The 12,876-nt window shown below is 39.4% G+C and overlaps 1 non-coding gene across 1 annotated transcript; it reads right to left on the bottom strand.

The window, feature by feature from the left end:
* Nucleotides 1-2,488: 2,488 nt before the first annotated feature.
* LOC130952090 (small nucleolar RNA R71) lies at nt 2,489-2,597 on the bottom strand. The gene has a single exon (XR_009074271.1). It is a non-coding gene; the product is annotated as a small nucleolar RNA R71 (small nucleolar RNA).
* Nucleotides 2,598-12,876: the final 10,279 nt, after the last annotated feature.

Genomic DNA, 12,876 nt, shown 5'->3' with positions numbered 1-12,876 from the left:
ATGACTTCGTTGGGAGTTCTCCAGACATTAGTTCAGCCGAGATATGGAGAGATTAGAGTCTTTGTGGTAAAGGCTAGAATCAAGGCACAACATTCTCTGATTCAGAAGATTCGACATTGTCTATGGTATTTTGAGTAGGATCACCAAGGGGATGAACTGCAAGAGCTTCACCCTCATTCAGACTGGATGCGCACTAAACCTGGTGTTCAGCCTAGAGGAAGATTTGCAGCCGCTCAAACCAGTGTTGATCACATACAACCTGCTATAGAAGAAATCATTCACATTTGGATTAGACAGTAAGAAAAGATTGATCCAGAAGAACAAAGCATCTCTGAAGCCTTAACCATCTTCTTATCCTTGAATTCACAATTACTGGGTAACGTTATCTTTATTTTACTTTTATGCATTTAAACAGCTACACAACTTTTCTATCCGCCTGGCTATGATTTACAAGATAACCACTGTTTGATCCAAGCCGACAATCCTCATGGGATCGACCCTGACTCACCTCAGGTATTACTTGGACGACCCAGTGCACTTGCTAGTTCAGTTGTACGGAGTGTGAGAATACGTGCACTAAGTTTCTGGCGTTGTTGCTGAGGATTGTTCGAGTTTGAACAAACTAACGGATTATTTTGTTGCTTAGATTAGGTACTTTTTAATTTTGTTTGAGTCTTTTATTTCTCTTTTTCGAAAAAAATAAAAAATTTTTCAAAAATCTTTGTTTTCTTTTTAATCTTTATCTTTTTGTTTGAGTTTTTGTTCTTGTTCTTGGTAAAAGTTTCGAACTTATTGATGTCTTTTTCCAAAAATTTTCAAAATTAGTGTCTTTTGTTTGAGTCTTGTGTCAATCTTTAAGTTTGGGGTCCTTTAGTTGTTCTTTCTTTGCTTTGAATTTTCAAAAATCATCTTTGTGTTCTTTCTTGGTATTCAAGTTGTTCTTGTTTTTCTTTTTGTTTTGATCTTTAAAATTTTTAAGTTTAGTATCTTTTGGTGTTTGTTTTCTTAATTTTCAAAAACCAAGTGTCTTTTGATCCAAAAATTTTAACTTTGGTGTCATTTAGTTGTTTTTCTCTTTCTTCATTAATTAAAAAAATAAAAAATATCTTTTCTATCTTTTTTATCTTAATTTTTGAAAATCTCAACAAAAAATTTAAATTTTAATTTAAAAATAATTATCTTATCTTATCTTAGTTTTAAATTTCAAATTCAAATCTTTTCAAAATCAAATCTTTTCAAAATCAAATCTTTTAAAAAGAATCATATCTTTTTCAAGTTACTATCTTGTTATCTTTCTTTAAAATTCAAAAATATCATCTTATCTTGTTTCAAATTCAAATTTTAAAATACAATTTCAAAATTTCAAATTTCAAATTTCAGATTTCAAAAACAAATCTTTTTCAAAAATCAAATTTCAAATCTTATCTCTTTCAAATCTTTCTAAATTCTTATCTTATATTTTCTAATTTCAAATTTTAAAATCAAATCTTTTTTAAATCTTTTCAAATTCTATCTTATATTTTCTAATTTTAAATTCAAATCTTTTCTAATCTTCTATCTTATCTTGTTTTCAAATCATTCTTAATTAGTTACTTGTTTTCTCTTTCTTCTTTTTCAAAACTTCCTAACTAATTCTTCTCTCATCTAATTTTCAAAAAATATCTTCCATATTTCTCTCCTTTTTTGAAATTCATTATTTAATTTTCAAATATTTTTAGTTAATTAGCTTTAATTTTCGAATTTAATTAATAAATAAAAATAAAAAACAAAAATATTTTCTCTTTTTACTTCTAATTTTCAAATTCTTCTTCCCTTTTATTCGAATTCTTCTTCTCTCTTCTCTATCTTTATTCTTCTTTCTTCTTCTTCACATCTCATAGGGAGTCCTCTGTTCTTGAACATAGAGCTCCCATTCTTCTTCTTTCTTGTTTTCTTTCTCTTATTTATGAGCAGGAACAGAGATAAAGAACCTCTCTTTAATCTTGATACTGAACCTGAGAGGACACTAAGGAGGCATTTACAACAAGCTAAAGCACAATACTCTAGAAGAAACCTCACAGAGATTTTTGAACAAGAAGCTGAAAACATGGCAGCCGAGCCTAATAATGAAGGAGATGCAAGAAAGGTTCTTGGTGACTATACCATACCAACTTTTGATTTTTATGGAAGAAGTATCTCCATACCTGCCATTAGAGCAAACAACTTTGAGCTTAAGCCTCAGTTAGTCTCTCTTATGCAAGAGAATTGTAAGTTCCATGGACATCCACTGGAAGATCCACATCAGTTTCTATCTGAATTCTTGCAAATCTGTGACACTGTTAAGACCAATGGAGTAGATCCTGAGGTCTACAGACTTATGCTCTTTTCCTTTGCAGTTAGAGACAAAGCTAGGATATGGTTGGACTCTCAACCTAAAGAAAGCCTAGACTCTTGGAAAAAATTGGTCAATGCTTTCTTGGCCAAGTTCTTTCCACCTCAGAAAATGAGCAAAATCAGAGTGGAAGTTCAAACCTTCAGACAAAAAGAAGGTGAATCCCTCTATGAAGCTTGGGAAAGATACAAGAAACTGATTATGAGATGTCCTTTTGACATGCTCTCAGAATGCTCTATCTTAGGCATCTTCTATTATGGTTTATCTGAGATGTAAAAAATATCATTGGACAGCTCTGCAGGTGGATCACTCCACTTGAAGAAAACGCCTGCAAAAGTAAGAGAACTCATTGAGATAGTTGCAAACAACTAATTCATGTAGATTTCTGAGGGAAACCCTGTGAATAATGGGGTAGCTTAGAAGAAAGGAGTTCTTGAAGTAGACACTCTGAATGCCATATTGGTTTAGAACAAGATCTTGACCCAACAGGTCATTATGATCTCTCAGCATTTGACTAGAATACAAGCTGCAACTGGCAGCACTCAAGAAGCTTCCTCTGAAGAAGAAGCTTATGATCCTGAACAACCCATAATGGAGGAGGTGAATTACATGGGAGAACCCTATGAAAACACCTATAATCCTTCATAGAGGAATTATCCTAACCTTTCATGGAAGGATCAACAAAAGTCTCAGCAAGGCTTCAATAATAATCAAGGTGGAAGAACCCAGAATAGGTTCAACAACAGGCCACCACTCCCATCTTCTCAGGAACATATGGAGACTCCTAGGCAGAGCCTTTCTAACTTAGTTACTATCATCTCCAACCTCTCTAAGACCACTCATAGTTTTATAACTAAAACAAGGTCCTTAATAAGAAATTTGGAGGTACAAGTTGGTCAACTGAGCAAGAGAATCCTTGAGACTTTTTCTAACACTCTTCCTAGTAACACTGAAGTAAACCCAAGAGAAAAGTGCAAGGCCATCACTACTGAAGCTGAGGCCGAATCTGAAGGGAGTAATCTGGCGTTGAACATCAACGATGCGCTCCCTAATGGGCGTTCAACTCCCAAACTGGCACAAGAGTTGGCATTGAACGCCAGTAAGAAAGATCTTTTTGGGCGTTTAATGCCCAAAATAGCAGAAAAGCTGGCGTTGAACGCCAAAGAAGATATCCCCACTGGGCGTTCAACGCCCAAAAGGCCACAATAGGTGGACTTGAATGCTAGTAAGGGTATCCCTACTGAGTATTCAACACCCACTGAAGAAGTCCCTATCCAAGAATTAAAGGAAGCCAAGGCTCATGTGGAGACCATAGAGATCCCCTTGCAAGCACTCATGTAATTCATAAGTTCTGATAAATACTCATTCTCTGATGAATACTCAGTACCTAGGAGCTCTCATGAAGCTAAATACCAAGTTATTTGGAGTAAAGACATTGGAGAAAGAATCTCCAGTGCTTACCAAAGAACTCAATGCTTTGGTTCAGTAGAAGCTCCCTCAAAAGCTTCCGGATCCCGGACGCTTCCTAATTCCTCACACCATAAGCACTATGACCTTTTAGAAGGCTCTGTGTGACGTATGGCCAAGTATAAACCTCATGCCACTCTCTGTAATGGAGAAGTTGGGAATCTTTGAGGTATAAGCTGCAAATATCTCACTAGAGATGGTAGACAAGTCAATAAAAAAAGCATATGGCTTAGTAGAGGATGTCTTGGTGAAGGTTGAAGACCTTTACATCCTTGAAAACTTCATAATATTAGATACAAGGGAAGATGAGGATGAATCCATCATCTGTGGAAGATCTTTCCTAGCCACTGCCAATGCTATCATTAATGAAACAAAGGGAGAATTGATTTTACAACTAGAGGAGGAGCACATCTTGTTCAAGATGTCTCACACCAACTCTTCCTCTGAGAAAAAAGAGATAACTGTGCAACACTTAGTATTCCAACCATCTTTCTCAGTGCAGAGCTTTACTAAGCCCCCAGACACTAATTCTAAGTTTGGTGTTGGGCAGCCATCAATAAGCACTGAGACCAAAGGTACTAAGAAGAAAGCACTTAAAGGTTTGAGGGATAAAAAAGATCCCCACTAAAGGCCTCTCACCTGGCATGAGAGTTGTCTTCACCAAGAAACCAGTTATACCACATACAGTAGGTCGTATCCTGTCTCAAGAGCATGTGCAGCTCATCCATGAGAAGACAGGAAGAAAGTTCACTGTAAGGGGCAAAATTTTGTGCCCATATCAATCTCTATAAAGAGCTAACCATCAAGCTAGTGACGTTAAAGGAGCGCTTGATGGGAGACAACCCAACCATAGTTATTATTTATGTTTTTCTTTGAATTTTTTCTTCTTAATTATTTTCTTTAGGTTAATGATCATGTGCATTAGTCAGAATAGAGAAAAAAACATTCAGAAGCGAATACACAATACCCTGGAGTACATGTCTTGCTGGCGTTGAACGCTAGACAAGAAGGCAAGAGTGGGCGTTCAATGCCCACAAAGGGTAACATTACTAGCATTGAATGCTAGCCTTGGAGCAGAGGCTGGGCATTCAATGCCCAACAGAAGCAGAAGACCTGGCATTGAATGCCATGAAAGAGGTCCCTCCTGGGCGTTCAACGCCCTGAGTGGAGCAGCAAGCTGGCGTTCATGGAGCATGAGATGGGTGTTCAATGCCCATAAGAAGGGCAAGGAATTTGAATTCCCTAGCCTCTCAGGACCAGTGGGTCCCACAGCATCTTTATTTACCCCACCTTCTTCTCTCTTCTTTTCACACTTTCCCATAAACCCTCAACCAATTGCTGATGACAAGTCATCATATACCCATTTTTCAAGCTAATTTCACTTGTTTTGTTAGCATTTATGCACTTTCTTGCATCCTAAGTAAGTGATTTGGAGTGAAAATGCATAACTTCTCTAAATCAAGCAACCACCATGAAATTAATGTTAAATCATGAGGTTTAAGCTAATATTTAATTGAATTTTAATTGATTTATAAGCCTCTTGAATTTAGTGATACTTGGAGTGGTTGTTTTGGTTTATTATAGGTGAAGAAAAGAAAAGAAAAGGAAAAGCGTGGCCTAAGAAGTGTAGCCCAAGGAAAGGAAAGTGTGGTCAAAGCAAGAGGAAGTGTGCCGCATGCAAAGGGGGAGGCAAACATTGCCCTCCACAAGGGCACACTGCCCTCTAGGAGGGCAACATAAGGGAACCAAGCAAGGAAGGCAACTCTGCCCTGCCCACTACAAGGGCAGAGCACAAAATTGTGCCTTGGAACCAAGAAGAAGAGAACCTTGCCCTGCCCTCCACAAGGGCAGTATCGGGCTCACCAAGGAAGAAAATCAAAGGAAAAATGTCACCCATGCATGCCACAAGAATCGAACACGGAACAAGGAAGAAGCAAGGAACTAAGGTTGAGTGCCGTGCCAAGAAACCAAGGAAATTAATTGAGCGTATGTTCCAGCCGTGTTTCGAACACGGGACTTCAAAGTGGAAACACTGCCCTGCCCTCCGCGAGGGCAGGGCAGCATTTTGTTGGTGCATGGATCTGGCGCACCAAGGCTCAAATCTGGCGCACCAAGGCTCAATTCTGGCGCACCATCACAATCCTGGCAGCACCAATTTTTCCTGCCCTGCCCTCCGCGAGGGCAGGGCAGCATTTTGCGCATCACAGCTCGATCCTGGCGCATCACAGCTCGATCCTGGCAGCACCAAGCACGCACCGTGGCACATTCTGGCGCACCAATTTTTCCTGCCCTGCCCTCGGCGCGGGCAGGGCAGCATTTTGCGCACCAACATGCACCAGGCCGCACCAAAGCCGCACCAACATGCACCAAATCCTGCCCTGCCCTCCACAAGGGCAGGGCAGCCTCCTGGGAGTAACTTTTCATGGGCCGAAAATTCAAATTAAAACCCCATTTTAATTCATTTCTTCACCAATTCAAAAGCCCATCCAAATCCAAAAATCCAAGAATAGAAAGTGTATAAATAGGAGCTAGTTTGATGTAATTAAGACCTTTTGACTTACCTTTTGCTTTGCCTTGAATTTTGCACTTTCTTTGAGCTTTTGTAACTTTCCTTGAGAGACTACACCAAGATTCCAGAGAATTGGGGAGGAGAATTGATCTCTCTTCTTCCTCATTCTTGCTTGGGTCTTTTTTTAATTTCCTTGTTTTGATTCTTGAGTGTTAAGAATTGAGGAAATTCTGTCTCAATCTCCACTCAAGAACTCTTTAGTTACTTTTCTGCATAATTGAATCAATTTACATTCTCTTTACTGCTTCTTCTTCAATTCCTTGTCAATTGCTTTGTGAACTTGGATCTGGGAAGGCAAATAGAGATCTAGGCTCTGCTACCTAGTCTCTTGAGACCTGAGACCCCATTTTACTTTTGGTTCTTCTGTGAACCCTGCTGCACGTTAATTTCATTTTCTGTTTGAATCTCTGTTTGATCCAATTCATCTTCTACTTAATTAATTGTTGCAATTTAATTTCTCTTTGTTTAGATTCTGCAATCCCAGTCCTCAAATCCCTCTTACATTCAAGCAATTTACATTTCTTGCCATTTAAGTTACTGCTATTTACATTTCTTGCACTTTAAGTTTCAGTCATTTACTTTCTTGTTCTTTAAGATTCTGCAAGTTTACTTTCCTGTTCTTTAATTTACTGCAATTTGCCCTTCCCCTTTTACAATTACTGTCATTTACTTCCTGTTAAACACAAATCACTCAACCAACACTTGATTCGCTTGACTAAACCAACCACTAAACTAAAATTGCTCAATCCTTCAATCCCTGTGGGATCGACCTCACTCATGTGAGTTATTATTACTTGATGCGACCCGGTACACTTGCCGGTGAGTTTTGTGTTGGATCGTTTTCCACACATCAAGTTTTTGGCGCCGTTGCCGGGGATTGAAATCGATTGACAATGATTAAGTGAAGTGGAGGTCTAGATTAAGTACTTTTTCTTTTCTGTTACTCTAATTCCTACTAACACACTAACTGTTTGAATTTTTGCTTAAACTAACTAAAACCTCATTCTAGCAATAGATTGAAGTTTTATTGATTTTCTGGGTCGGTGTGTTTATTGTTGTGTGTTTGTATGTCAGGTACAGGAAGATCTTCCCCTATCCTCTCTGAAATTGATCAAAGAACTCTTCGGAGAATAAGAAGAGCTGAAAGAGGGAAGAACGTTATTGGAGAAGAAGAATCTGAGGAGGAATTCCAAGAAATGGAAGGAGATCCCAATCAACCAGGAGAAGGAGCCAACAATAACCAACAACAACGAAGAGTCTTGGCTTCATACACATTTGCAAATGCTAGACACTGTGGAAGTAGCATTCTTCCTCCTAATGTCAATGCAAACAATTTTGAACTAAAGCCACAACTCATCACTCTGGTTCAAAACAATTGTTCTTTTGGAGGAGGGCCTTTGGAGGATCCAAATCAACATTTGTCTACCTTCTTGAGAATCTGTGACACAGTGAAAACCAATGGTGTACCTCCTGATAGCTACAAGTTGCTGCTCTTTCCATTCTCTCTCAGAGATAAAGCCACTCAATGGCTAGAGACCTTTCCAAAAGAAAGCATCAACACTTGGGATGACTTGGTGAGCAAGTTTCTTGCCAAATTTTATCCCCCTCAGAGAATCCTAAGGTTGAAGACTGAGGTTCAAACGTTCACTCAATTGGAGGCTGAGAACTTATATGAAGCATGGGAAAGATATAAGGCTCTATTGAGGAAATGTCCACCAGAGATGTTCACTGAGTGGGACAAGTTGCAGAACTTCTATGAAGGACTCACTCTAAAGGCTCAAGAAGCACTTGATCACTCAGCTGGAGGCTCATTACAACTCATGAAAACCACAGAGGAAGCTCAAAACCTCATTGATATGGTGGCCAACAACCAATATTTCTTTGCTCATCAAAGACAACGCCAACCATCACAGAGAAGAGGAGTAATGGAGTTGGAAGGAGTGGACTCAATTCTAGCTCAGAACAAGATAATGCAGCAGCAGATCCAACAACAGTTTGAACAAATGGCCAAAAGAATTGATGGCTTGCAAGTTGCATCAGTGAGTGCCACAAGCCAACCACCAACCACTTGGGTGCAAAGTGAAGAAACTCAAGAGGAGCAACAGCAAGAGCAAGTCCAATACATGCACAACCAAAATCCTGGAACAAATGAAGTCTATGGGGATACTTACAATCCATCTTGGAAGAACCATCCCAACCTCAGATGGGGAGACAACCATAATCAAAACCAACAATCATGGCAAAGAAACTCAAATCAGAACAATTGGAAAAACACAAACCACAACTCCCAGCCAAACACTAACCAAAACTCATACAGAAAACCACAAAACAACTACCCAAACTCTAGCCATCACTTACCCAATAACCACCCAACTAACCAAAACACTTATCATCATCCATCAACACCCCAAAATCAACCCATCTCACAAGACTCACAGAGGATCACTAATCTAGAGTTGCTCATGGAAAAACTGATGAAGAACCAAGAATTGACAACAAAAAACCAAGAAGCTTCCATGAAGAACTTGGAAAGGCAAATTGGGCAAATCTCCAAGCAGATTTCTGTTGAGAAACCATCAAGCTCACTACCTAGTGACACCATTCCCAACCCAAAGGAAGAATGCAAGGTCGTGCAACTAAGAAGTGGAAAAGTGTTAGTGGATGGCAACCAAGGAGCAACCAAGCATAATGACACTGAGCCAACAAAGAATGATGAAGCCATCAACAAAGACATGAGAAGCAAGAATGCTCCAGAAAAACTCACAGAGGAAGACAACAAACCACAGAATTTGAAGAAAGGAAAGCAAATCTTGGAAGAACCAATTCCAAAACATCAAGTGGAGAAGAGCTCAACACCACCACTGCCTTATCCACAGAGATTTCACAAGGAAACAAAGGATCAGTATTTCCACAAATTTCTTGAGACTTTCAAGAAGCTGGAAATTAACATACCTTTAGCTGAGGTTTTGGAGCAAATGCCTCTGTATGCCAAGTTCTTGAAAGAGCTCATCAACAAGAAAAGAAGTTGGAATGAGAAGGAGACTGTAATGCTTAGTGAAGAATGTAGTGCACTCATCAAAAAGGGACTCCCTCCCAAGCTTGAAGATCCTGGAGGTTTCTTCCTGCCATGCACTATTGGAAGCCTATTCATCAACAAGGGGATGTGTGATTTAGGAGCAAGCATAAATCTAATCCCATATTCTCTAGTGAAAAAGCTTGGCATAGAGGAGGTGAAACCAACACAGATGTCCTTGGAATTGGTGGACCAATCAGTCGTATATCCTAAAGGGCTGATTGAGAACCTTTTAGTTAAGGTTGGCAAGTTCATCTATCCGGCAGATTTTGTGATCCTGGATTCTTCAGAAAATGGAAGTGACTCCATAATACTTGGTCGACCATTTCTGGCCACTGCTAGAGCCATTGTGGATATAGAGCAGGGAGAGTTAACCCTCAGGATGCATGAGGAGAGCATCATCCTGAAAGTCTTTCCAGAATTACAAAGGGATGAAGAAACAAGCAAAACAAGTGGTGATCTCCTTCCAAGGCAATCAACTGACAAGGCAGTAGAACAGAAAAACAAGCAGATGCAAGAAGAAAAAGGAATTCAAAAGGAAGCAGGGGTGATAAACAAGAAGGAAGGTATCACAACTCAAGTCATTGTCAAGAAAGAAAGATCAACAAGAAAGAAAAAGATGAAGAGCAAGAAAAAGGCTCACAAAGGGTGGAAGAACAAGAAAATCCCAACTGAAGGATTTTCTAAAGGTGATAAGGTGCAACTAGTATATCAACAGCAGGGAGCAGAAGATTATTACACTGTCAACCAAATACTTTCTCTTGAGCATATGGAAATTAAGCATCAAGGCACGCAGAGAAAGCTGACAGTGAGAGGTGACAAGTTGAGACATCACCAACATCAACCACCCTAAAGGGAGTTCAATGTCAAGCTAATGACAATAAAAGAGCGCTTCATGGGAGGCAACCCATGGTTTAAGATTTCTGTTTTATCTTTCATTTAATAAGCTATGATTCCTCTGAATATGATTTTGAATTTTCATGCCTGGTAAATGCATACATCGTTTTGAAGCACATGGCAAACTTCTAAGTTTGGTGTACCTTAAGGCACACCCAAGTTCATTTTTTTAAAAAAAAAGGGATTATTCTTAGAACATATGCATAATTCTTTTGATAAAACATGTGACCAAACACTAAGTTTGGTGTCTGCATTGCACAACAATGTTCAGAAGATCATTTTCCAATCATGAACTCAAAACCATACAGACAAGGGATCATACATCAATTTTTTTTAAAAAAATGCATCAATTGTGAGAACGGTTTGCATTGTCAAGCCATCCCCTCAATAAAAGATAAGTATGGTGTTCACCAACTTTTAGCATTTTATTTAGGGACACAATTGATCACAAAAAATTTTTTAATAACTATTAAACAAACCAAAACAATTTATTTTATTCTTGCAAATAAATTGCCAACGATTATATTAATGTTCTAAGCTAGCTGTTTTGATTCAGGTGGGAGAAAAAGATTAAGACAAAAGCTAGGAGAGGTTACGGCTAGGAGAAGCTATGTGAGGGAGGTCACATGTGCCTAGGAGAACGCGCTCATGGGGAAGCAGAATTTGTATGCATGCATGCATCATTGAAAGCCTAAATGCATGCAGCCAATGGGAAGAGGATCCTCGTCAAGCCTCAACAATGCATGCAGACCGTCCATTCCATGAGTCCTTTAGATGAATAACTCAATCTCAGCCCTTCATGAGCACTAACGGGTTCCTTCTTCATTCATTCATTGTGGTTTTGTTGGGAAGCTTGAAGACTTGGCCTATTAATAGCCGTTGCACCAAACGGTTTACACACTCACTCAAGCTACCCTCGTATGAGAATCATAATTCTCTTTGCTCCTAAAACCAACATAATCTCCTTGTCTCACAACAGAACCGAACCAAAACTCTTCCCAAACACAACACAAACTTCTTCTTTTCTCACTTCCTCTTTCTTTTCACCTCAACTTCAATGACCTCCTCAAGTTCAAAAAGAAGGCCGGGAAAAGAACCTATGGTAGCCGAACCTCCATCCTTTGATGCAACCAAGTTTAGATCCTAATTCCATGAAGGGAGATATCATAGGTTCATGGAGACAAAGAATGTCATTTATGAGAAAGGCCTTGAGTTGAGAGATGGGGAATATCCCATTATGAGGCAAATTACTAAAGAAAGAAGGTGGGAACTTTTATGTGCTCCTCTTGTTGACATCAGTGCAGTTATGATTAGGGAGTTCTATGCAAATGCTGCAAAAGAAAACAAAAATAGTGCTCCTTACACAAGTTATGTCAGAGGGGTTGAAGTGAGTTTTAGCCCAGCTGCCATCACAAGAGCCCTCAAGTTGAGAACCATAACCTATGCAGAGCCCAGTTATGAAACCAGATTGCAGATAGAAAACAATCCTGATGAGATCTTGCAGGGGTTATGTGTGGAGAATACAGACTGGGAAAGAGATTCAAAGGGAATTCCAAGTCACATAAGGAGGATAAATCTCACTCCCGTGGCTAAGGGATGGTATGAAATAGTGAGGAGATCTATCCTTCCTACTGGAAACGCCTCTTGGGTCACAATCAAACGTGCACTCTTGACGTACTGCATCTTGCATGGAGGTGAGATCAACCTTGCACAACTCATAGCTGACAGTATTCAAGAAATGGCCGATAGCACAAGCAAATCAAAGGGTCTTGGACATCCAAGTACCATCCTCAGGCTATGTGACAAAGCTGGAGTAATCTTTGAAGATGAGGATACAGACAAAGTGAAAAAGGGAAAAGGGATCACTAAGAAGAGTATGGAAGGAATAAATGAAGAAGATGATCCCGAGGGAGTGGTAACTCCCAAGCAAAGGAGATCACAAAGAGAGGAAGGACGAAATCAAGCTCATGATGCCATAGACATGAGCCAGTTACACAGGGCAATAGAAGAGCTATCTCAACAACTCATGCAGACTCAACAAGAACAAAATCAGGGATGCCCAGCGCAATATCTAGAGCCCCATCCAGAGTTTATGGAGCACTATTTGAAAGACAAAGAGGAGAGAGAAGCTTGGCAGTGTCAAATGGAGGAGAAACAAGAGAGATGGCAACAACAAATGATGACTCAACAGCAAGAATTTCAAGCACAGATTCTTGAAGGACAAAAAGAGCAATACAAAGAATTCAAAGAATCATATGATAAGCTGTATTTTAGTCAAGCTAAAGCATGGGAATATAGTCACAACCTGTATCAATGGAAGAATGTTCATCACACCATGGGAGAAGTTAGATATGCACAAAGAATGGAGAATGATAAAAACATGCAAGCAAGGTTGGAGTACTTGACCCACAATTTGCCAACAGTCAATCCTGAGATCAAGCCATTTGAGCAATGCCCTGAATTTTTAGCCAAGCAACAGGCAAGATCTCATCAATATAC

Source organism: Arachis stenosperma, chromosome 9 (genome assembly GCF_014773155.1).
Source record: "Arachis stenosperma cultivar V10309 chromosome 9, arast.V10309.gnm1.PFL2, whole genome shotgun sequence".
In the NCBI taxonomy this organism is placed as follows: domain Eukaryota; kingdom Viridiplantae; phylum Streptophyta; class Magnoliopsida; order Fabales; family Fabaceae; genus Arachis; species Arachis stenosperma.
Note: the sequence above shows the minus strand (reverse complement) of the source record. Positions and strands in the feature narration are given on the sequence as shown.